The sequence below is a fragment of the Equus caballus genome, chromosome 12, assembly GCF_041296265.1.
Source record: "Equus caballus isolate H_3958 breed thoroughbred chromosome 12, TB-T2T, whole genome shotgun sequence".
NCBI classification, from domain to species: domain Eukaryota; kingdom Metazoa; phylum Chordata; class Mammalia; order Perissodactyla; family Equidae; genus Equus; species Equus caballus.
In genome coordinates, this window is record NC_091695.1 from 32,630,953 (window position 1) to 32,657,942 (window position 26,990).

General features: G+C 37.9%; 1 long non-coding RNA gene across 1 annotated transcript in view; it reads left to right on the forward strand.

Moving 5' to 3' along the window:
* Window positions 1-24,470, forward strand: part of LOC138916688 (uncharacterized) — a 59,926-nt gene extending 35,456 nt beyond the window's left edge. The window contains exon 3 of the long non-coding RNA XR_011424006.1: window positions 24,329-24,470. This is a non-coding gene — a long non-coding RNA (uncharacterized lncRNA). The remainder of the gene's footprint in view (window positions 1-24,328) is intronic.
* The last annotated feature ends 2,520 nt before the right edge of the window (window positions 24,471-26,990 follow it).

A 26,990-nucleotide genomic window follows, 5' to 3' on the forward strand; every position in this document is an offset into this window, starting at 1 on the left:
CAGATGAGTTTGAGGGCCTGTGGACCATCACAGTAGGTGTCAAGAACACTGGGTCCACAGCAAGGGATGGGGGCAGCAATAGGCATATCTCCACGATAGAGTGGACAAAGCCTCCCACCCAGGAAGCCAAAATGAGGGCAGTGCATAGCCCCCTAATCGTGATGGGCACATCATGCAGGGGCTTGGTGATCGCTATCTAGCAATCAAACACCATCACAGAGAGAGAAAAAAAGGTCTGCTCCACCAAGGAGATGGAAGAAAAACATCTGTGTCATGCAGCTTGTATAGGATATGTCATGCAGCTTTATATTTGACAGAAGGTCTATTAAGACCTTCAGAGCAGTGATTGAGGAGAAACATGTCACATGTGGCTAGATGGTGGAGGAGGAAGTATGTGTGGGTGCAAAGGTGAGATTCACAGGTCAAGGTGACCATGATGAGGAGGTTTCCCAACAGAGATGTCAAGTACACAAAGTATGAAAAGGGAAACAAGACCAAGCTTATGTCTTAGGACTGAGTAAGTCCCAGAAATATAAATTCTTTTCACCTGGGGCCATTTCCCAACTCCATCGAATCATGTTTGTTCTTCCTCATGTAACTTGGAAAAAATTAAAAGTGTTATTTCAGAAAGGGTTTACTCTCCCCAAATAGATTCAGGTTTATGGAGACAAGTATTAGGTCTGAAGACATGAAGAGCTGGTCTGAGGTTATGTCTAACGTGTCCAAAATGACATCTTTTACACAAGCATGCATTTAATTATTTCTTCTGTAAATTACAAATATTTTAGAAAATGCATAGAAACAATGTTCTTAGCATATAATTTCTAAGTATCCAAGGTGAACAAGTGGATGTTAAATATTCAGAAATGGACTATTGTGGCATGAAGGATATAAAGATGGATGCAGTTTTGTGTATGGATAAGGCAGTGCCTATTTGGTATGACTGGGGGCCTTTGAATTTCCACAGGAGTGTGGGTTTTTTTCCAGACTGAGTTCTCCATTTAAAGAGTTTAAGAACCCCCATCTGCAAAATAGTTCTCTTTGGACTGAATTCTACAGAAGCATGCCTCCCTCTTTTAAATCACAAATTTAATGCTATGAAAAATTAGAAAATTTTAAAGCCATAAATTTCTCTGTTCCGCTATTCTTCATTAAGGGGACTACTTTGTTTCTGTCTTTACCTTAAACTTCTTTAGGTACCAAAACCCTTGGCTGTTGAATAGCTCCTAAAGTATTAAAAGAAAAGTGGTAACTTAGAGCTTCTCTTCTTTTCATTGTTCAAATTTTTTTTTTTTTAAGATTTTATTTTTTCCTTTTTCTCCCCAAAGCCCCCCCGGTACATAGTTGTGTATTCTTCATTGTGGGTTCTTCTAGTTGTGGCATGTGGGACGCTGCCTCAGCGTGGTCTGATGAGCAGTGCCATGTCCGCGCCCAGGATTCAAACCAACGAAACACTGGGCCGCCTGCAGCAGAGTGCGCGAACTTAACCACTCGGCCACGGGGCCAGCCCCTGTTCAAATTTATTTTTAAAAGTTATTTTTCTATTGTGCTATCAATGACATTCAACAGACTCATATTTGAAGAGTACACTTTGATATGCTTTGACATAAGCATATACCTGTGACATCATCACTATGTTTAAGATAATTAACATTTTGTTGACACCAAAAGTGTTCTTGTCACACTTTGTCATATGTCCTCTCTACCCATTCTTCTTCAGGCAACCATTGATGTGCTTTCTGTCACTATCCATTCTTTTGCATTTTCTACAAAAGAATTCCTACAATATGCACTCCCTTAATGTCTGGCTTGTTTCACTCATAAAATTCATCCAAGTTTTTGTGTGTACCAATATTTTGGTTTTTTTTATTGCATAGATATGCCAGTTTTGTTTATCCATTTACTTGTTGACGGACATTTGGGTTGTTTCTGGGTTTTGACTATTACACATAAAGCCGCTACGAATATTTGTGTACAGGTCTTCGGGGGACATATGTTTTCATTTCTCTTGGGTAAGTATCTAGGAGTAGAATGGCTTTAAGTCTTAAAATTCAATAATAAGAGAACAAACAACTGAATTTTAAAAAAGTGACAAAACGTTTCAACAGTCACCTCAACAAGAAGATACAAGGACAGCGTATAAGAAAAGATGCTCAGCATCATTTATCATGGGAAATGTAAATTAAAACACTACTGAGATAAGAGTACACACCAATTAGAACAGCTAAAAGAAAAAAGACTTGTACCAACAGTCAACAAAAATGCAGACGAACTGAAACTCTGGTGGGAAAGTAGTATGGTGCAATCACTTTTGAAAGCTGTTTGTCAGTTTTTTAAAATGTTAAGCATATACTCACTATATAATTGTATTGCTTTTAAATGCCTTTCTTTTTTTCCATCAATCTTTGAAATGGACTTTAATTTCTTTCTTTGCAGTTTATCTTCCTTTTCTTACCATAAAGAGAAACAAAAGGTGAAAGTCACTTCTCCCACTTTTTGAGTGTGTTTCTCAGTACAAACAAAGATATTTCTTTTCACCTTGCTACATTCCTTTCAAGTTTTCTTTTGTCTGTACTCAATTTTGTCCCAAGTCTACTTAATATGGAAATCTAAAATAGCTACAAAAAGGTATCATAGCATACAGGGAGATACCTGGGAGCTTCTGACATCCCACAGCCTGATCAACTCCTAGCTGGCCACTTACTCATTATGCTACAAGAGAAGCTAATTTAGCCCTTTGGCCTCTGCCCCTGCGTCGGTATTTGGAAACAATAGCGTTTCCCTCATGTGATTTTTGTGAAGATTAAATGAGTGAATCTATGCAAAAGCATCAATATTTAGAGCATTGCCTAATCAATATGTGAGCTTACACTTGTGTTACCTTAAAGAAAAATTCCAGGTTAGTAAGTGTCACAGACACACAGCTTCTTTAAATATACTGATAATCTTTTAGAGGAACTGTACATTTCCCAGAACATGTATTCTGAAAGAGCTTGAACAGAACATACTGTTTTGGGGGAAATTGCAAGTGTTTCTCTCCCAGTGTCAATGAGAGTAGCCCAGAGGGTGGTGACAGTGTATGGTAGCAAGGGGGTACCTTCTTGGTTTGGCTTATTATCTGACATCATCGTAGCAGACCAGAGAAGCCCAGTGTAGTTCTCTGCAATGAGAGCCACCTGGGCTCAAGTCTTGGCTTTGTCACTGTGTCATTTGGGTAAGTGAGACCTCATGGAGTCTCCCCTTCTTCATCTGTGGAATAGGGATTATAGTAACACCCACCTCACAGGGAAGTTATGAGGATTAGGTGAATTAACATATGCAGAGTCTCAGAATACATGGCTGGTCATCTGTTATGATTAGTACTATGTTGGCTAACCTTAACACTGGAGGCTTATCAGGAAACGGATTGTGTTGAACTAAATGGCAGCTGAGCCATCAATTCTAATAGTTAAAGAGCAGAAATGATCACCAGAAAACATCTCCTCATTTTAGTTACTAGAGATATCGTGGAGGTCCAAACTAGTTATGAAAGCACTCCACAGGGACCCCCATGTAAATAACAGACTATGGTCTACACAGAAGGGTAGAAGGTAGATAGTACCTTAGACCCCAAGTCAGGCCTATTTGTCAGAAAGGAATAGGTTATGTGTTCACAAACTACCTTTGGTAATTCAGGCAACATCCTCCATCTTCTACTCCATTTTCCCCCTATTTTTAATCCATCTAATTATTTAGCAAATATTGATATAAAATTGACAGGGTTCAAGGTTATTTGAGAGAAAGGAATATAATCCAAAAGCAGTAGAAAAAGAACTGAAATCTAACAGTGATATGGGAGTGTTGGGGACCGTCTAAAGACAAATGAGCTGTGTGTGAGAAATGGGCGACTTCTCACCTAGAGGCTCAGAGAAACCTGCATGGAAGGGGTGACATCTATGTTTGCAGTATATGGGAGGGGAGAGAACAGAAGATCTGGCTTTAGGGGATCACTTGAATATATACAAGTTGCTCATGAGACAGAAGTTTGTCTGGAAAGAAAGGACACAAGTATGTGAGCATGGAAAGACATATGAAAGAATATCATTGCCATACAATTTTTATTCTTTGGTAAATCTAGGGAAGGGTATGTAGGTGTTCATTGCACTATTCTTCCAACTTTTATAAGGTTTGACACATTTTATTTTCTTTCTAGTTTTAAATTTAGTATAAGAAGCAACTCTGTAGATTTCAATCTGAGGAGATCCATCTACAGGAAAGAAGCTTGACAATAATCTCTTCTTTGTGTAATTCAAGGGATTCAAGGAAAAAAAAAAAGGTTGCCTTTTCCCCAATTCCAAACTGAATTCCTTTCTATGACTCTCACTTCACAATATCCTGTTTGTTCATATTTCTTAGCTGTGCTGCCTGTCACTGAAGTTTCACCCTGGAATGTAGCATCTTGTGTACTTACTACATTATTTTTAGACAGAATGTATTTATGAATAGTAACGATTACATCTAGAGTTCAATTATTCGCACTCTTTTCTCATGCTTGTGCATAGATACCCAGACAGCACTGGCATTCACACTCATATAGAGCTATATTTCTTGCCTAAAGTCTCCAATCTTCTTCTCCAATATCTTAAATAATGTTCTCACGTACCTTGGGATTCACTTAGCTTTAGAAAATTCTGTTAAACACCCCTCTCAAAGCCAGTGATTTCAGCGGCTTCCCTTCTACCGTTATATGGAAAATGGCAGACTCAGGAAATAATATTTTCTTGGTTTGTCCACACTGATTGACAGTGCTCCATCATGTTTCCCAATTCCTTGATCTCCAAACTAGTGTGAGAAGTATCAGAGGGAATATAGTTGGTTGTGGCTGTGGAAAAATTCTGCTGATGGTTAGGTGGTTTCAGTGGGACTAATTAAGATATGACTCAGGCACATATGCTTAGAGACACACTTTTTGTCTAGGGTCTAAAATTTTCTAGCAGTGATAAAGATTCTCTCCTTGACCATATTCTACTCAGGCTCCCCTGAACTTTTCAACTGGGCTTCAACTTTTGGACCTCCATGCTTGTCTCTGCATTGTCCAATTTTAGCAAAAATCCTGCTAAGCCAGTTTAGCCAAAATCTCTCATCCTCCATATCCTATCACCCTCTATTCAGATTCCTCACCCTCCACCATCCCCCAAGTGATGTCTGATCACCTTGGCCTGACTTTAGCGATAATCTTGTCAAGTCAATTTAGCCAGAATTCCACATTACTCCCGACGTTTCCTCTTGATAGCTTTTCTTTTGGGATGTTAACGTTGATTCTTCAGGATTCTGAGCAACTTCCTTAGGCAGTTTCATGCACACAAGGTGATTCCTGAAGTGTGATACTCAAGAATTGGAAGGAGCTGTTGGACCTGAAGAGGTTATGTAGGTGAGAGTGAGGGAGCTCTCAAAGAGCTGATGAACAAAATAGGTTTTGTTCTCACAGGATACACATGCAACCAGAATATCCATGCTGGATCCTTCAACAAATCCTACTTGCTTGCCTTCAGAGTTTTTTGATATTCTCACCACCTCCACCGTTACTACCCTAAATCATGTCTTCATTATTTGTTTCATGGGACTATTGCAGTAGCCTCTTAATTGGTCTCCCTGTTTTTGTCCTCATCCCTCTTCAGTCTAGGCATAACAGTAGCCCCTGCAATTCTGTTAAAACATGCATCACTATTCTGCTCTTCAAAGCCCTCCAATTGCCTCCCATCTTGTTTAATGTGAAAATCAAAATCCTCATAATGGTCTAAACCTTCCTAAAGACCTGGTCCTATGGCTCCATTATCTCTCCGACCTCAACTACTACCTCTCTCCTGCTTTCATTTACTTACAAAGGTCTCCTTGCTGTTTCTTGGATGCTCTGGGCACATCCCCACCTGAGGACATTTGCATGTCTGATTTTTGGACTGGGATTTGTACTGTGACATGAACATATTTCTAGTTTCAAAGATTCTAAAATCTAGGATGTACCTCCAGAGATGAGAGGAAAAAATATCCAACTCCCAGCAGCTGTAAAAAGTAAACAAATAAAAGCCAAGCTGATATATTGAATAATGTTTCCCACTTCATGCCAACCCTTCTGAATGCATATGCATAGTCTGATGTAGCTTCGTATGCTTCTGTCATTTTTAGGGAGACATGGTAACAGAGAATAATAACAACAAATTAACTGTTTTCTTAACCCTATTCTCCAATGACTTGAGAGGAGCAGAAGAGAGTTAGAGGCAATATTCATTCATTGAGTTTTGTAACTGAAAAACTTCTATGAGTATTTTCCATGCTCTACTTTCTGTGCCAGATGCTGGGGATACAACAAGTAAAGCCTCTTTCTACCAGGGGAGATAGGAAGAAGGAGGACAGGGAATTGGAAACAAGGTCCTGAGTGCTGTGCTCAAGCTAAGCCCAGGGCACGGAGGGAGAGCGGTGGAGGCATGGCCAGTGGACCTGTGGTTCAGAGGAAGGTCCGGGTAAGGACCTCGCATGAGGTCACAGGATTTGTAGTTGGTGAGGTCCAGCTTCCAGGCACCTGCTCTCATCCATGGGAGTGTGGGTTTATATGGAAAAACCATCAGGTGATAGTTATTTATCCTATCATAGAATCAGAGGAGGAAGTTACTTTGGATGTGTTTACTTCTTTACGATGTGATTACTTCATGAGAGAATTTATAGAATCCAATGTCCAAACTGCATTATTTTCTAACACGTGTCTCAACTTCATTCTTGGAATGGGAATGTCTGAACATATATATTTTTTCTTTTCCTTACTGGTACTTTTATTTAGAAAGTTGGAGATTCCCGCGCAGTTGTAAAAAATAAGAGAGAGGGATCCCACCTTAACCCGTTTCCCCCCAATGTTCATTTCACAATCTATATGTATATCAAAACATCAAGTTCTACATCTTAAATATATGCCATTTTTATTTGTCAGTTACACCACTAGAGCTGGGAAACAAACCCCACAACAATTCCAATGTGATAAAATTGTCCGAGTGTATTTCTATTCTGATTTCTTTGTTTCTTCCAAGACTGTGTCACAAAAGCAATAAACACTTCTCTAGCTAACAATTTGAGTTTTCTACTTCCTTTTGTAATGTGAAATTCATCTTTTTACATTATTATTGCATGCTGATCAGAATCTCTGAAAGTCATGTGCATCTTAGTAGAAATATAATGATTATATAGAAATCCTTTAGTCAATAGAGTTTGTGTGATGGACAAACATTTTCAAACGTGGTGAGGAGTGAGAGACCAGTCTATACCTTGTCAGAAGGCACAAATCTTCTCTTCAGTCTCAACATGGCTGACTTCATCTCCTGGTTCCTCAGAGTGTAAATCACGGGGTTCAGCAGAGGGGAGATCACACTGAGGGTGGCGGAGATGGCCTTATTGGGGGGGAGGGCAGTGTAGGGCTGTGCATAGACATAGATACAGGGCACAAAGTGCAGGGTCACCACAGAGATGTGTGAGGTGCAGGTGGAGATGGCTTTCCTCCTGCCCTCCCCTGCCTGAGACCTCAGCATCATTAGGATGACTGTGTAGGACACAAGCAGGAACATAAACCACAGTGCACTGAGCAGTCCAGTATTGGAAATCATCAACAGCTCAAGCATGAAAACGTCAGTGCAGGCCAGTTTGAGGACCTGGGGGACATCACAGTAGAAAGTGTCAAGAACATTGGGTCCACAGAAGGGGGGGAGCAACAGGACGATCTGCACGATGGAGTGGACAAAGCCCCCCAGCCAGCAGGCCACTATTAGCCCAATGCAACGGCCTCTACTCATGATGGTCACATAGTGCAGGGGCTTGGAGATGGCCACATAGCGATCTAATGCCATCACCGACAAAGAAAATACATCCACCCCTCCAATGAGGTGGAAGAAAAACATCTGAGTGAAGCAGCCATTGAAGGAGATGGTCTTTCTCTGTGACAGAATGTCCACCAGAACTTTGGGAACTGTGATAGAAGAAAAGCAGATGTCGGCAATAGATAAATTATGGAGCAAAAAATACATGGGGGTTTGGAGGCGAGAGTCACAGGTCACGGTGACCATGATGAGGAGGTTTCCCAGCAGAGTTGTCACATACACCCAAAGCAATAAGAGAAATAAGAGCAAGTTCAGTTCTTGATTTTGGGTTAGGCCAAGGAAAATAAATTCTTTGACCCTGGTGTAGTTTTTCAGCTCCATTGAGTCATCTTTCTCTCTCCTTTGTTTCAAGCTACTTCATTTGAAAAGACTTCGCTATTTATTTTGTTCTCTTCCAACGCACTAAGAATGCAATTCAGGATGTTCCTCATGTGGTTGTACTGTTTGCAGTTTGTTGAGTTGTCCCAATTTTTAAGATCCAGTCAGTTTGGTGATCAAATCAAATTATCACAAGCAATGTCATTCAATAATTCTTTCCCTATAAAACTATTTTTTGAAAAGAATAATCATTTATGTTAAGTAGTGATGGTTACATAACGTATTTCATTTAATTAACATATTTTAGTTTTTAAATTTTATTATTTTTTATTCCACACAAATTTATTGAATGTCAGGAACTGTCTGAAGCATAAATACAAAGTTAACTAACCATGGTTCCAACCACTGTAGACTCGTAGTCTACAACTTTTATATTCTTATTAGCAAACATTCTGTTGACTTCCACAGCATCTTATCCTGCTAAAAACAATGGATATCGTTCTGTTTCTTACTGCAATGTTACTGGGACATGAGTCAGTTTCCTTGCTGTTGGCTGCTTTGTTTGAATTTCTTAAAATACAACCTATTGTTCCATATAGGTTACTTGTCATTGTGATTACCTTATACTAATCAGATTATTTGATTGATAATTATTTTAAAATATTTAAAATTTATTATTGGGAAACAAATTGAGACAATATGCAAATCCAAATCTTAAAGAATATGTGTAATTTCTTTTATTGTGTTAAAAAGACTTAAACATGAGACCTATGCTCTTAACAAATTTTGGGGTGCACAATACAGTATTAGACACAGCGCTGTACAGCAGTTCTCTAGAATTTATTCATTTTGCATAACTGATATGATCCTTGCTTGATTGTAGGGAAGAGAATAAAGATAGTGACCTGCTTTTGAGAGGTGGTGCATACTGTATCAATCACATTCTCTTCTTCCTCTTTCCCTTTGTGGGAAAAGCCAAGAGAGTGGAGGCATCACACAGCAGGCAGAGATGTACACATCTTTAGAATAATGCTTATTTTTTATAAGGTGTTATTGATCATTCTTAGGAAATTTAAAATTATTATTTGCTCTACCTCATACTTAGCAAGTGAACATTTATTGCAGTCTTCAAATGTATATGGATAAATGGGACCACATTGTCAAAGTGTTTTCAGCTTAGGAAAAGTGGATGATTTTTATAAATTAATGAACATAATGCAAGACAAAATGTAAAATGTCAAGAGGAAAGTAGAGGTAGATTTGGGTGGGATAGGTGATAATTTAGGAGATATGATTTCCAGCAGTGACAAAGATACTATTTTTTGAGTGTTTACTGTGTGTGAAAAGTTATGAAATGTTGATTTATTGAATTTTCATCACTGTCCTCTGGTAAGTATTAATATTATTCCTGTTTTTCATGTGGATTATATTATGAATCTATGTTTGACTGAGACAAAGGGAAATCTTGAAAAAGGAGGGAAGAAACAACGGTTTGTTTTCCCCCTTCAATCTTATAAATATGGGGTCTAATTTCGTATAACAAGAATATTTGGTAAAGTCTGCCTGAAGATAAGAATTTGGCAGAAAGGGGCTCTGGAAACCCAATTTATGTTGACCTTAGCCTGAGGCAATCAATAAGCAACTCAAAGAGTCACAGCAAATGCATGATGCCTTCTCTCACACTGAATGGACCACATTTCTGAATCCTTCTTAACACATCACCTCTCTTCCCAATAGTTAACACCCACCTTTGTTGTTTCTGGCACTGAGAAGATCATCTTGGCTCTGAAGCATTTAATATACCTGGAAAATATCAAAGTCAAACTATTTATATGTAATCAATATGACATCTCAATTTCACTATCCACAATTTTAACCTGAGCTAAAAGCTTAACGTCTTTACCTAATTCTTTGATCCTGAAACTCCAACTACAAATTGTATGTTATTAGGTACAGAGCAGAATGAACACTGGTGACATTAATTCTTGAAAATATTGTTTCTGAAGGTATAGCCTTTTAGAAGACTAAACATCTTAGTGTCTTTACTTCCCTTTCAGGAAAGAAAGGGCAGATTCAAAAAGTCACGTTTTCAAGAACTTCCATTGTGTCCCTGTCTTACGTGAAAATCCCTCAGCCTCAGGATTAATATAAGAATTGCAAAGGGAATAATATTGGACAAGGAAGTGGAAGTCAAGTGTCTGATTCTGCTGCTGGTGATGAAGTTTCAGTGGGAGTCATTAAGAAGTTACTGAGATATGCACGTGTGGAAACACACACACACACACACACACACACACACACAGACACATTTTGATTGGTATCCAAATTATTTAGAGGCAGTAGAGGAAATCTATCTGCTTAACCATAGCTCAAAGAGAATTTTGTTAAAACATGCCAAATGCTATGCCTGAGAGAGTACAAGGGCTCAATTTTCATGGCTTGTAAGGCTCAGAGAGCACAACATACAAATGAGTTTCAATTAGATTGCCAAAAACCTAGAAGAGAACTGGACCTCAAATCCTTGGCTACCAGTCCAGTTTTTAATTATATGCAGAATGATTATAGTCTCATAATGTTGCTATAAGTTTCCACATGTAGAGAAACAGATGATGTTTGGGGAAAAATGCTTGCCCAGTTTTCCTCTTTTCCAACTCTCTACTCATATGAAATCTCTTAATTTGGATACAGCTAGATAAGCATGTTAGTGAAGCTATCTACAAAATTACAGTAGTTATTTAAGATTAGCTGAATTTATTGAATGGTTTGATCTTATATAGAATGCACTTCCACTGTTTGCAGAATGCTCATGGGTTTGGATTTACCTGCTTTTCTGTCTTGTTTTAGTACATTATGCTAGTCTACACTGATTAAAAACTGCATGAGACAGCTTGTGTGTTTGAGACGGGTAATTCCTTTCCACCCCCCAGCTTTACTGAGATACTATTGACATGTATCATTGTGTTTGTTTACGGTATACAATGTGTTGATTTGGTACATTTATAATTGCGAAATGATTATCATCTTAGTCTTAGCTAATGCTTTCATCACCTCATGTTAATTACCAGTTCTTTTTAGAGTGAGATGATTTCAGACATACTGTCTCAGCAACTTTCAAGTATTACCATGTTGTTGACTGTAATCACCATCTGTACATTAGATCTCGAAAACTTACTCTTCTTATAACGGAGAGTTTGTACACTTTGACCAACATCTCTTCACTTCTCCCCATCCCCAGCACCTGGTAACCTATGTTCATTCTACTCTGTTTCTGTGAGTTCAGATTTTTAGATTCCACATATATTTGAGATCATACAATATCTGTCTTATCTGACTTGGTTCACTTAGCATAATGCCCTCAAGGTCCATCCATGTTGTCACAAATGACAGGATTTTCTATTTTTTATGACTGACCACATCTTCTTTATCCATCCATCCAGTGATGGACACTTAGATTGTCTTCATATCTTGGATATTGTAAATAATGCTGCAATGAACATAGGAATGCCGATACTTCTTCAAGATCTTAACTTCACTTCCTTTGGGTATGTACCCAGTGATGGTATTGCTGGACCATATGGTAGTCCTATTTTTAATTTTTTGAGGAATGTCTATACTGTTTTCCACAGTGGCTGTACCAGTGTATATTTCTACCAACAGTGCACAATGGTTTCCTTTTCTCCACATCCTCACCAACACTTGTTATCCCTTGTCTTTTTGATGATAGCCAATCTAGCAGGTGCGAAGTGATTATCTCACAGTGGTTTTGATTTTAATTTCTCTCATGCTCAGTGATGTTGAGCACCTTTTCATGTACCTATTGGTCATTTGAATGCCTTGTTTGAAAAAATATCTATTCAATTCTTCTGCCCATTTTAAAATCTGATTTTGTTTTATTGTGCTATTGATTTTATCAGTTTGTTTAAGTATTTTGGATACTAACACCTTATCTGATACATAAATTGCAAATATTTTCTGCCATTCTGTAGGTTGTCTTTTCATTTGTTGACTGTTTCTTTTGCTGTGCAGAAGCTTTCTAGTTTGATGTAGTGTCATTTATCAATTTTTGCTTTTGTTGCTCGTGCTTTTACTATCAATGCCAAATAATTATTTCCAAGACCAATGTTGAGGAGCTTTTCCACTATTTTTTCTTCTAGGAGGTTATGGTTTCAGTTCTTATGCTTAAATCTTTAATCCATTTCAAGCAATTTTTGTGAGTTGTGTAAGATAGGGGTCTGATTTCATTATTATGCATGAGGTTATCCAGTTTTCTCAATATTTATTGAAGAGAGTATCCTTTCCCTGTTGTATATTCTTGACTTTGTTGTAAATTAATTGCCTGTATATGCATGAGTTTATATCTAGGCTGTTGATTCTGTTGCATTGGTTTGTATGTCTGTTTTTATGCCAGTCCCATACTGTTTTGATTATTGTAGCTTTGTAGTATATAGTTTGAAATCATAATTATGATGCCTCCAGCTTTGTTCTTCTTTCTCAGTATGGTTTTTTCTATTCCTGTAAGAAATGCCATTGGTATTTTGAAAGAGATTGCACGGAATCTGTAGATTTCTTTGGGTAGCGTGTATACTTTACAATGGTAATTCTTCCAGTCCATGAGGATGGGATATCTTTGCGTTTATGTATATCGTCTTCACTTTCTTTCATCAATGTCTTAAGGTTTTCAATGAACAGATCTTTCACTTCCTTGAATAAATTTCTTCCTGGGCATATTCTTCTTGTGATGCAATTGTGATTGGCATTCTTTTCTTTTCCTTTTAAATTTAAAGATACATTTTTTTCTAGTATCTTTTTTCTTCTTCTTTTTTTTTTTGGTGAGGAAGATTGTCCCTGAGCTAACATCTGTTGCCAATCTTCTTCTTTTTGCTTGAAGAAGATTGTCACTGAACTAACATCTGCGCTAATCTTCCTCTATTTTATGTGTGATGCCACCACAGTATGGTTTGACCTTCAGTGCTAGGACCATGCCTGGGATCCAAACAGGCAAACCTCCAGTGGCTGAGTTGGAGCACGTGAACTTAACTACTACAGTACCAGGCGGGGCACAATGGTATTGTTTTCTTAATTTCTTATTCTGAGTGTTGCTAGTGTATAGAAATGATGTGCTTTTTGTCTTTGGTGATGTGCAGTTTTGCTACAATGTGAGTATACGTGGATTACTTTTTATGTATTCTGTCAGGATATGTTGTACATCTAGGAATTTGTATTTTTCATCAGTTGTGAAAATTTCTCAGTTATATCTCATAAAATAGTACTTCTTCCTCATTCTTATTTTTTCCTCCTGAAACTCATGTCACATATAATATTTATTAAATGCATTCGTTTTCTTCTCCATGTCTCCTGACCACCTTTCTTGTGTATTCTCTCTCTTTGTATGTGATCTATTTCAGGGAGTTTCTTTAGTTCAGTATAGTTTTCATTTCTAGAATTTCTGTTTTATTCTTTTTACAAATCTCCTTTTTTCTTTTGTAATATCTTGTTTCTTGCTCATGTTTTTAAAGTATCACCTTTAGACTTTTTCTGTTAGCATTCATATTTATACTGTATGCTCTATCTGATTACTCCAGTACTCAAAGTCCTTGAGAGTGTGATTGTGTTTTGGTTGTCTCTTTTGATTCTTGCTAATAATGGCTTGTTTCTTCATGCTTTTTGTTATTTTGAATTATGAATTTATGCTCAGCTATTTATGTGGAAACTTTGGAAGGCTTGTGTTCAGTGTGCATTCCTTAAGAGAGGGCAGATATTTGTTTCTTTCAGGCATCATAGGGCTTTACTAACCCTGAATCATTCTTAGTTAATTTTTCACTTTGGGGCTTCCCATTCCATGTAGGCATTGCAAACTCGAATCCCAAACTCACATCAGGATTTTGAATTCTCTGAAGAGATTATCTTTCTTCCTCTCAAAGCCCAGCCTGAGTCAGACAAGTTATACTGTTATCTTCTTTGCTGGTAGGTGGATTTTTTTCCAGTTTACCCTTTCACTGATGGACGGGTATTAACTTCTCTGCTTTCTATCTATGTTTGGTCCTGAGCCTTTCCCTTCCTTTCCTGTGATTCCTGACGTGTGTTTAAGTGGATGTTTGCTAGAAGCAATTCTAATGTGTGTGTGCACATTTAGATCATGACTTTATTTTATGATACATGGTCTTTCATTTTGCCTGAGGAAGCTCTGTTACATTTTCTCCATGGATAGTGGTGGTGTATAGGAAACCAATGATGTATATAATTTGATTTAGCATGTTACCACCTGACTGAACTCTTTTATCATTTTCCATAATTTTTCAGTGAATTCCTTTAAATTATTTTGGATACATCCTTTCAATACCAGGGAACAATGATTTCTTTTTCTCCAGCTTTCCAAAATTTATATACTTTCTCATTTTTTCTCGTGTCTTTTGAACTGTAGTGAATTAAAGTTTAAAGATTAATGTTAGTGGTAATAAAGTGCATCAGTGTCTAGCCATGGATGGTAATGGAAAGTGTTTTATTGTTTATTCATTAGGTATAATGTTTACTATATAGTTCTCGCAGATATTCTTTATCAAGATAATACTTTTTTTCTTCAGTTCCTGGCTTCTTAAGTGTTTTTTTCTCGCAAGGATTTGGGCTGAATTGTATTGAATACTTTTTGCATCACTGAGGTAATCCACATTGTTTTTCTTTTAAATCTGCTGTTTCAGCATTAATATTTCTCCTTGAATTTCTGGACTAAACTCTTCCCAATAATGATTTTTCATTGCTTTATTTCATTGATATGTAATTTGCTAATGTTTTATAAGAAGTTTACATCTATATTCGAAGATGTGATTGGTGTGTATACATATATTAGATGTGTGATGTTATCAGATATATTAGGTGCTATTATCTGGTTTGCAGAGAGGGTTATGCTGTCCTAACAGAATGAGTTAAGAAAAATTCATAAGAAAACCGAAAGTTTCAGGATCCTTAAATGTTTATTGGAAATCACCCACAATACAATTTGGGCCTGATGCCTTTAAAAATGGTCTGTCTTTGACAACCTTTTCAATTCATTTACAATTAATGATCTCCCTTGGGGCTGGCCTGATGGCGCTGTGGTTAAGTTCGTGCATTCCTCTTCTTGGTGGCCTGGGGTTTGCTGGTTCGGATCCCGGGTGCAGACCTGGCACTGTTAGGCACGCCATGCTGTGGTAGGCATCCCAGTATAAAGTAGAGAAAGATGGGCACGGATGTTAGCTCAGGGCCAGGCTTCCTCAGCAAAAAGAGGAGGACTGGCAGTAGTTAGCTCAGGGGTAATCTTCCAAAGAAAAAAAAAAGATTTTTCCCCTTTTTTTAGTCCATTTTGGTAGCCTATATTTCCATGAAAATTATATGCTCTATTGTATCCTATAAGTTTTAAAAATTACATTTCAGTGAACTGCGTTTACCTCTTTCTCTTAATTGGCTGGAAGTCCATGGAGTGCATTTGTTTATATGTTCAATCAGAAAAGCGTAATTATTGAATGTGCCTGGATCTTTGGGAAACAAATGGAGGGTTTCTAGAAGGGAGTATCTTAGATTCCCATAAGATAAGGATTTTCATGGCTTCCAAAATAAGGAACTGTAGCAGTAGGATCTTTGGTCCCCTAAAGTGAGGAAAAATAGGAGTTTCAAACTTTCTTTTAATGCCAAGAAAAGGATGACCTGCACATAAAAAATGTAATGTGTTGTCAATGATCAGAATTTTATTATGAAAAATCTATGTTGTACTGGTGAGTTCATGGCAGTCTTATGTGTTCCTAAAACACATGGGGGTGGAGAAAAGAAAACTTGTTTTCCTTTTTCTATTGCTCTTTTGTGTTTCTTTTCAAAAAATTTTATTGAGGCCATAGGATTTTATAACTCTGTGAAATTTCAGTTGTACATTATTATTTGTCAGTCACCATATATATGTGCTCCTTTACTCCTTATGCCCACCCCTAAACCCCTTTGCCCTCTGGTAACCAATAATCTGTTCTCTTTGTCCATATATTTGTTTATCTTCCACATATGAGTGAAATCATATGGTGCTTGTCTTTCTCTGTCTGGCTTATTTCACTTAACATCATACTCTCAAGTTCCATACATGTTGCAAATGGGGCAGTTTTGTCTTTTTTATGGCTAAGTCGTATTCTATTGTATTTATATACCACATCTCCTTATCCATTCATCAGTCGATGGGCACTTGGGTTGCTTCCACATCTTGGCTATTGTGAATAATGCTGCAATGAACATAGGGGTGCATAAGTCTCTTTGAATTGTTGGTTTCAAGTTCTTTGGATAAATACCCAGTAGTGGGACAGCTGGGTTACATGGAATTTCTATTTTTAATTTTTTGAGAAATCTCCATACTGTTTTCCATAGTAGCAGCACCAGTTTGCATTCCTACCAGCAGTGTGTGAGGGTTCTCTTCTCTCCACATCCTCTCCAACATTCGTTGTTTTTTGCCTTGGTGACTATAGCCATTCTCACAGGTGTAAAGTGATATCTCATTGTAGTTTTGATTTGCATTTCCCTGATGGTTAGTGATGTTGAACATCTTTTCATGTGCCTGTTGGCCATCTGTATGTCTTCTTTGGAAAAATGTCTGTTCATACCCTCTGCCCATTTTTTGATTGGGTTATTTGTTTTTGTTGTTGTTGAGTTGAATGTGTTCTTCATATATTTTGGAGATTAACCCCTTGCTGGATATATGATTTGTGAATATTTTCTCCCAATTGATGGGTTGTCTTTTCGTTTTGTTAATGATTTCCTCTGCCAAGCAGAAGATCTTTAGTGATGTAGACCCATTTGTTTATTTTTTCTTTCGTTTCCATTGCCTGAGTAGAAATTGTGTTCAAAAAGATCCTTCGAAGACTGATGTCAAAGTGTGTACAGCCCATATTTTCTTGTAGGAGTTTTATGGTTTCACGTCTTACTTTCAAGTTTTCCATCTATTTTGAGTTGATTTTTGTGTATGTTATAAGATAGTGGTCTACTTTCCCTCTTTTGCTTGTGGATGTCCGGTTTCCCCAACATAATTAATTGAAGAGAATTTCCTTTTTCCACTGTATGTTCTTAGCTCCTTTGTCAGAGATTAGATGTCCATAGATGTGTGGTTTTGTTTCTGGGCTTTCAATTCTGTTCCATTGATCTGTGTGTCTGTTTTTGTACAGTATCATGCTGTTTTGATTACTATAGCTTTGAAGTATATTTTGAAGTCAGGGATTGTGATGCCTCCAGCTTTGCTCTCTTTTCTCAGGACTCCTTCAGCTATTCAGGGTCTTTTGTTGCCTCATATGAATTTTAGGATTCTTTCTTCTATTTCCATGAAGTTTTCATTGTATAGGTCTTTCACCTCCTCGGTTAAATTTATGCCTAGATATTTTATTATTTTTGTTGCAATTGTAAATTTGATTGTATTCTTGAGTTCTCTTTCTTTTAATTCATTATTAGAGTATAGAAATTCAACAGATTTTTGTAAGTTGATTTTGTACCCTGCAACTTTAATGCAGTTGTTGATTAATTCTAATACTTTTCTGATGGATTCTTTAGGGTTTTCTGTATATAAAATCATGTCACCTGCAAACAGCAAAGTTCCATTTCTTCCTTGTCAGTTTAGATATCTTTCATTTCTTGTTCTTGCCTAATTGCATTGGCCAAAACCCCCAGGACTATATTGAACAGGAATGGCAAGCGTGGGCACCCATGTCTTCTTCCTGTTCTCAGAGGGATGACTTTCAGTTTTTCCCTTTTGAGTTTGATGTTGGCTGTGGGTTTGTCATATGTAGCCTTTCTTATGTTGAGGAACTTTCCTTCTATATCCATTTTGTTGAGAGTTTTTATTGTAAACGGATGTTGGATCTTGACAAATCCTTTCTCTGCATCTTTTGAGATGATCAACTGATTTTTCTTCCTCATTTTATTAATGTGGTGTATCACATTGATTGATTTGCAGAGGTTGAATTATCCCTGCATCCCTGGAATAAACCTCACTTGATCATGGTGTATGATCCTTTTAATGTGTTGCTGTATTCGTTTTGCCATTATTTTCTTGAGGATTTTTGTGTCTATTTTCATCAGCCATGCTGGCGTGTAATTTTCCTTCTTTGTGTTGTCCTTGTCTGGCTTTGGGATCAGGGTGATGTTGGCCTTGTAAAATGTGTTAGAAAGTGTTCCATCTTCTTCAATTTTTTGGAACAGTTTGAGCATGATAGGTACTAAATCTTCTTTGAATGTTTGGTAGAATTCTCCACAGAAGCCATGTGGTCCTGAACTTTCATCTTTTGGGAGGTTTTTGGTTACTGTTTCAATCTCTTTACTTGTGACTAGTCTTTTCAGATTCTGTATTTCTTCTTGGTTCAGTTTTGGAAGGTTTTATGTCTAAGAATTTATCCATTTCTTCTAGGTTGTCCAATTTGTTGGTATATAGTTTTTCATAGTATTCTCTTATAATCCTTTGTATTTCTCTGGTATCCATTGTATTTTCTCCTCTTTCATTTATAATTTTATTTATTTGATAGTTCTCTCTTTTTTTCTTAGTGAGTCTAGCTGAGGGTTTGTCAATTTTGCTTATCTTTTCAAAGAACCAGCTCTTAGTTTTATTGACCCTCTCTATTGTTTTTTTTGGTTTTAATTTCATTTATTTCTGCTCTAATTTTTATTATTTTCCTCCTTCTACTGACTTCAGTCTTTGTTTATTCTTCTATTTATAGTTATGTTAGGTATAGTTTAAGATTGCTTATTTGAGATTTTTCTTATTTGTTAATGTGGGCCTGTATTGCTATGAATTTCCCTCTTAGGACCACTTTTGCTGCGTCCCATGTGAATTAGTATGGTATATTATCATTTTCAGTTGTCTCCAAATACTTTTTGGTTTTTCCTTTAATTTCTTCAGCGATCCGTTCATTGTTCAGTTGCATGTTGTTTTGTCTCCATGTTTGTCATTTCCCCATCTTTTTTCTTGTAGTTGATTTCTAGTTTCATAGCATTATGTTCAGAAAAGATTCTTGATATGACTTCAATCTTCTTACATTTATTGAGATCTGCTTTGTTTCCCAACATATGGTCTATCTTTGTGAATGTTCCATGTGAACTTGGGAAGAATGTGTATTCTGGTGAGTTTGAATGGAGTGTTCTATATTTACCTATTAAGTCCGTCTGGTCTAGTTTTTAATTTAGTTCCACTATTTATTTGTTGACTTTCTGTCTGGATGATCCTTCCATTGATGTAAGTGGGATGTTCAGGTCCCGTACTGTTATTGTGTTGCTGTTAATATCTCCTTTTAGGTCAATTAATGGTTGCCTTATGTACTTTGGTCTTACTGTGTTAGGTGCATATATATTTATATGTGCTTTGTCCTCTTCATAGACAGCCCATTTTATTGTTATATACTACCCCTCTTTGTCTCTCATTGGCTTTTTTATCTTGATGTCTACTTTGTCTTATAGAAGTATGGCAACACCAGCTTTCTTTTGTTTGCCATTAGCTTGTAGTATCATCTTCCGTCCCTTCACTCTGAGCCTGTGTTTGTGGTCGGAGCTGAGATGTGTTTCCTGGAGGCAGCATATTGTTGGGTCTTGTTCTTTAATCTGTCTCGCCACTCTGTGTCTTTTTATTGGAGAATTCCATCCATTTACATTTAGGGTGATTATTGATATATGAGGGCTAATGCTGCCATTTTAGCACTCGTTTTCTGGTTCTCCTGCATTTCCTTTGTTTCTCCTCCTGTGTATTTTGGTCTACCAATTGAGTTACGTAGTTTTTGATGTTGTGTTTCCTTGTTTTCGCCTTATTTATTATTTGTGTCTCTGTTCTGCTTTTTTGTTTAGTGGTTATCATGGTTTGTATTCAAAATCTTGTAGATAAGATAGTACATTTTCTGATGGTCTCTTTTTCTTTGACTAAACTGATTCAATTGCTTTCTTCTTCCCCTCCTAAGTTGTTTTTCTCACATCTTATTCCATCTTGTGTTGTCAGCTTGTGGTTAAAATGAAAAGATTATCTTTGTTTTTGGTGTTTTACTTCCCTTTATCTTTAATGCTATTCTTCAGTATTTGCTAACCTGTTCTGATCTATAGCTACAATTTTCTGATTTTGTCTGCCTTTTTATCTCCTTCTTTCATGATTTGTAACTGTTTTCTCCTTTTTTTTCAGGTATGAGGGGCTTCTTGAGGATTTCTTGTAGGGGGAGCCTCTTATGGCTATGAACTTCCTTAGCTTTTGTTCATCTGGGAAAGTTTTTATTTTTCAATCATATCTGAAGGATATTTTTGCTGGATAGAGTATTCTTGGCTGAAAGTTTTTCTCCTTCAAAGATTTGAATATGTCATTCCTGTCTCTCCTAGCCTGCGAGGTTTCTACAGGGAAATCTTCTGAAAGCCTGATAGAGGTTTCTTTGTAGGTTATTTTCTTCCACCATGCTGCCCTTAGTATTTTTCTTTGTCATTCACTTTTGCCAGTTTCACTACTATATGCCTTGCAGTAGGTCATTTTTACATTGACATATTTAGGAGATCTGATAGCTTCTTCCACTTGGATTTCCATCTCCTTCCCAAGGCTTGGGAAGTTCTCTGCTATTATTTTTTTGAACAAGCTTTCTACTCCATTCTCTTTCTCTTCTCTCTCTGGAATACTTATAACTCTTATGTTGCATTTCCTAATTGAGTTGGATATTTCTTGGAGATTTTCTTCATTTATGCTTAGTCTTAGTTCTCTCTCCTCCTCTATCTGGAGCATTTCAACATGTCTATCCTCGATTATGCTCATTTGCCCCTCTATGATATCCACTTGAGAATTCAGGGAATCCATATTTTGTTTTATCTCTTCTATTGTGTCTTTCATCTTCAATATTTCTGACTGATTCTTCTTTATAATTTCAATCTCTTTTGTGAAGTAGCTCTTGAACTTGTTGAATTATTTCTCTACATTCTTTTTTAACTTGTTGATTTTTTTGATGATAGCTATCTGGAATTCTTTGTCATTCAGATTGCATATTTCTGTGTCCTCAGGACTGATTTCTGGGTACTTGTCATTTTCTCTCTGGTCTGGAGATTTAAAATACGTTTTGATACTGCTAGAGGGCATGGCTCTGTTTTGTGCAGTGTAGTAGTATTTGGTCACAGTTACTGCCTGTCACCTCTGGGTGGGGGTCAAGAGCTATCTATTCTGTGTCCTCTGCGTTCTGGTGAGATCCCAGGTGCTGGAGCCAGCACTTGGTGGGTTGAAGTGAGGAGTGCTTTTTTCTGCATGCTTTCAGGGTTTTCTCACTCTGCCCTTGATAACTGCTCTCCTGGAGTGTTGGCCTGATGAGGCCACCCCCGCAGTAGCTTTCACCTCCATAGGGGCTTTCCCCTAGGCTGTGAGGGCCCTTGGGGATCTTCGATGGTCCCTTGAATGCACGTCCCCTCCTCTGTTCCTTCCCTCTCAGTGCTGCCCAACGTCCCAGATCCCTGTCTTTTGGGCAAGTGCATGAAGTTTTCTCTTACGCCATTCCACCTTCTCTGAGGAGGGCTCCAGCCTCTGCACCCTCCGTTGTATGGCTGCATAGGTCTCTCAGACGTCCTGTGTTGTGTTTGGATAAACCTCTGTTGGAGTATGAATGTCCTTTTTGTTGTATGGTGGAGGGGAGAGATTACTGGGAAAGCTCACTCTGCCATGATGCTGACTCTTCCTTGCCTGGGGCTTGCATCATGGCTTGTCTCATTCCCAATGTCACTTTTGAAACCTTGTCTCACCACAGGTCTATGGATAGTTTCACTTGGATATATTGCACATTTCCAACTTAAAATGTCTAAAATCGATCTGAGCATTGTTATCAAGACCTAAATGCTTCTCTTTTGTAACTGGCACTATCATTCTCCTTGTCAGAAGGGCTCAGTATATCTAAATTATATCTGACACTCTTCCTTACTCCCTCTTTCTTTTTCTTGGTCTTTTGTAACCCTTCTTGAATCAACAACTGTTAGATTTCTTTCATGATTTTCAATGATTTTTCACAGTTTACTTCTAGAACTTTCTAGTGCCTGCCCTGATATTCACAATCTTGTGCAATTCCTTCCTCTTGTGTGTAGACTGGACTTAGTGACTTGCTTCTAGAAGAGAATATAGAAAAAGTCATAGGATGTCACTTCCAATATGAGGCTATAAAAGACTGTGGCTTCTATCATGTTCTCTTTGGCTTTAATTGCTCCCTCTGATGAGGTCAGCTGCCATTTGGAGAGGCTCACAAGCCTAGGACCCGAGGAAGGCCTCCAGCCAACAGCCAGTAAGGAACCGAGCCTTCAGTCCAATAACTCTTGATCCTGACCAACAATCATGTGAGTGAGCCTGGAAGTGGACCCTTCCTCAGTTGAACCGTCATATAAGACTGCAGCTCCCAACTGACACCCTGACTATAGCCTTGTGAGAGACCCTGAATCAGAAGCCTTAGCTAAGCCTTGCCTGATTCCCATCCCACACAAACAGTGACTTAAGAAATGTGTGGTGTTTTAAGCCACTATGTTTTGGGTTAATATGTTACACAACAATAGATTACTAATACGGTAGTAACCAATAGTTTGATTTATTGCATAACAGCGTTTTTGACAACATTCCCTTTCAGACTTAAAAGGTTAGTCATGCATTGACAATAACAAAACAAAACTCTGGAGCTCCCTCCAGGATAGTATTTTGTGACTGGAAATTCATGGATGCTTAAATATAATTTCTGTTTTGCTGACTATCCTAGAGTCTTAGAAATTAAGCTTCAAAAACCTGAACCTTCTTTGAATTTCTCAAAGAAGTCCAATATGGCAGGATTACTCTTAAACCAGCCACTTTGTGTATATAGATACATTTATCTGCTTATGAACAACATTGTAGAGGTTTAAAACTAATCTTCCTTATATAGAAAAAAAATCACAGATGGTAGGACCAAGTATATGTGATCTGTGTAGGATAAGCTAGAATTAATTTAAGATGTAACAGTTCCAAAGAAAATGTCTCCACCTAGAGAAAAATATAGATTACTCCAAATAATTAATTGGTGTCATATTGAAAGAGTAATAAATTTAATTCTATTGTTCTGAATTTCATCACTTTTCCTCATTGTGTGTGAGCAGATTGTTTTTCATGTGTAAACAGTCCAAAGCAACGTTCTGGGCTGCTTTTGCTGGGTTTCTGTCATTTGCAGTGTCCTACACTTGGGAACATGAACTCTGATTGTATAGATTGTTGGCTGCTTAAAATTCTGTCCAGTCACAAAGGTTTTGCTTGATGTAAAGTCAACAGAGAGATGAGAAAAAGGCATCATTGTGAAAAGTAGGGAGCATATGAAGGACACCAGAGGAACATGGATCCAGAAAGTAAGTGTCATTTGGACTGCAGATGGATACAGCTCAATTCAAATATATGTCTTTATTTACTTTCATGCTTGGGGGACTATGTCTAATATTAGAAAGTAATTCAGGACGTGTTTGAGTGATGGGCATAAAATAGAACACATGAAGGAACAATCAAGAAAGATGACACTCATCTCTACAGGAGCTTCTGCGTGATTGAATATTGGTTTATAACTAGCTTATAGAAAGGATGAGGATCAGTGAGGGTTGTCTTCTTGACCAAACTTCTTTGGACACTCTCCTCCAGGGTTCTATGTTTTGGAACCAGACTTTCTAGCTTATTTTCATCATGATCACCGTTCCTTGATCACCTTTCCCCTCCTTTCAATTAAATTTCCTTTCCTCATGTCTCCTTCATTTCATTTTGGTTCTCTGTGAATTCCAGGGATCCGATAGTACTTCCAGCAAGCATTTCTATGTATTAAGATTATCCTTTTAGAGTCAGTCTTAGCCCTTCTCATCTAATCCAATTGTGGTTTCTTAACAATGAGTCAAATGTATGGAAGAAATTGCTGGAGTTCATCATTATTCATGTTCTCCTCTTTTTACTGGTAACAGAGCAGGAGTACATTCTCCAGACTCCCTTGCAGTCAGTTGAGGCCATATGACTAAGTGTTGGCCAGTGGAATGTGGTCAAAAGTGATACACCTTCCTTTCATGACTGGCCTGTAACCATCCCTCCCTTCTCCCCATAATTCTTGGTGCTCTCTCCTTTTCTCTTTTTTTCTGGATGAATGGAGAAGATTCAGAGTCTCTAGAGAGAAGAAGAGCCCAAGATGGAAGAAAAAGAAGGCTGTCTCTCTAAATGACTGTGTGACACACCTCTTTCTGAAGACCAGCAGTGGACTGTGAAATGAGTATTAAATAAACTTTTCCTGCAGTTAACTCCTTCAATTTGCACATTTTTTTGGTCACAATGTTGATGTGTCTGATTAATACATGAGTGACAGCTTCCATGGCTTGAGCTTTATCATAATGGGAGATATTGTACAGTAAAGTCAATAGATCCCAGCAAAATACTAGCTGGATTGTTAGATAAACCTTCTCCTAGCACCATTCTCATTCCATTCATTTCACAGAGACTAGTAAATTCTCAGATTCACTGATTAAAGCCTCATGCCTTTTATTATCCTTTCTTTACCTTCTAATTTATTGAGTGCAAAGTGTGAAGAAAGTGTGAGGTCTCTGAGGGCAGAAATAATGAGGACCACAAAAAAGAAATGCCAATTATATGATGTGATGTGATGGAGGTGGTAGCTAGTGCTATGGTGGTAATAATATTGTAATATATAAGTTTATCAAATCAATATATTGTACACTTTAAGCTGACACAATGTTACATGTGAATTATATCTCGACAAAGCTGGAAAAAAACTCCCAAGAAACAAAAAACAGAAACAATGAGAAATTTGGACCTGTCCAGTCTGTGATTGGGGTAATCCTGCTCTCTAATGGGGAATCAGTTGCTTCCTATGGGAATGCTTAGCATCTGTCTTTGCTTAAACCTTTCATGAATCCAGGTGAGCTGTCCACAGCCTCTATCCATCATTTTTATTTCTTTATGAATATTCCCACTTATGGTGTCACCTTCCTCTGCCCAGGAGGAAACTATGGCCTTGGAGTGACTTTGGAATCCTCTCTCCCCAATAGAAATCACAGATTTGCATTGCTCAGGAGACCACTGATAGAGTTCTTCTTTCCAAATGTCAAATATTGGTATTGACTCTATGACTGTATTATTTTGTGGCTACAACGAGGTCACTGTTGCATGAACATGAACAGTTTTACACCAGTCTCTCCCTCCGCAAATACTGATTTCTTTGCTGTATTGTCTCTCTCTACCACGTTCCCTCTGAAACGGTCTCCTCACTGTCAAATGTCTTTTGAAGCTCTCAAGTAAAGTGCCTACAATATTTCCACAGCACTTTGTACATTCCTCTTATGGCATCTTGGAGTATGCCTGTAGGACAGTGATATCTCTAATCTTTCTGCAGCAGTCTGCATCCTACCTCTGTCAAGCATATAATATACACTTTGTAAATATTTGTGGAATGAATAATTGAAAGTAGGCAGTGGAAGACATGAATGGCTCTCACCTTAAAGCAGTATCACTGATAGGTCCCCAGCATGTACTATAGCACCAGCCTCTTTTAGGAACCATGGTATCCATAGATGCCCCTTTGTTTTTTTGGAATTAAGGTTATCTCTTGCCATTTTGAGAAAGTGAAAGTTAATATCTATCTTTAAATTTTAGTGTTGACTCATCCTCATAGAACTTAAATCCTTTATGAATGACTTAGTCATTTCTTTAGTTTCCTCATGGCTGACTTCATTTCCTGATTTCTCAGGGTGTAGATCATAGGGTTGAGCAAAGGGGAGATGACAGTGAAGGTGACAGAAATGGCAGTATCTGTGGGGAGGGCAGTGAAGGGCCGGGCATAGACATAGATGCAGGGCACAAAGTGCAGGGTCACCACAGTGATGTGTGAGGTACAGGTGGAGATGACTTTCCACTTGCCCTCTCCAGTATGAGATCTTAGCATCTTCAAGATGACTGTGTAGGATATGAGGAGAAAGAAGAATATAAACCAAATGAGTAACCTACTATTGGAAATCATCAGGAGCTCCAGAGTTAACGTGTCAGTGCAGGTGAGTTTGAACACCTGGGGGACATCACAATAGAAAGTGTCAAGAACATTGGGTCCACAGAAGGGGACGGACAGCAACAGGGAAATCAGCACAATGGAGTAGACAAATTCCCCCACCTGGGAAGCCACAACTAGGCTAGTGCATTGTCCCCTAGTCATGATAGTCATACAATGGAAGGGTTTTGAGATGGCTCTGTAGTGATCAAATGTCATCACAGAGAGAGGAAAACATCTACACTCCAAGATGGTGGAAGAAGTACATTTGCGTGACACAGCCATTGAAGGAGATGGTTTTTCTCTCTGACAGAAGATCAGCTAGGACGTTAGGCGCTGTGATGGAGGAAAAGCAGATGTCAAGAACAGATAGATTGCGGAGCAGGAAGTACCTGGGAGTTGAAGGTGAGATTCAGTGAATTGTAACCATGATGAGCAGGTTTCCCACCAGAGTTGTCATGTACACCGAAAATAAGAAGACAAATAAGACCCAGCTCAGCTGTTGTGACTGGATAATTCCCAAGAAAAGAAATTCTTTCACTGTGGTATAATTTCCCTGCTCCATTGGGTCCCAGATCCTTTTTGAAGTATATCTCTGGAAGAAATAACAGTGCAGTTAAAGAATGGGTTAGGGAATCTACTGTTGTCTTGTCTGTCACTTGAGTTTGGTGTTTTCCTGGGGAGGAAGTTCATTTTTTATGTATGCAATTCTGTATGCTGCCAGTAGATGGAATATGACCCTTGTTTTTGACTCAGTCACCCA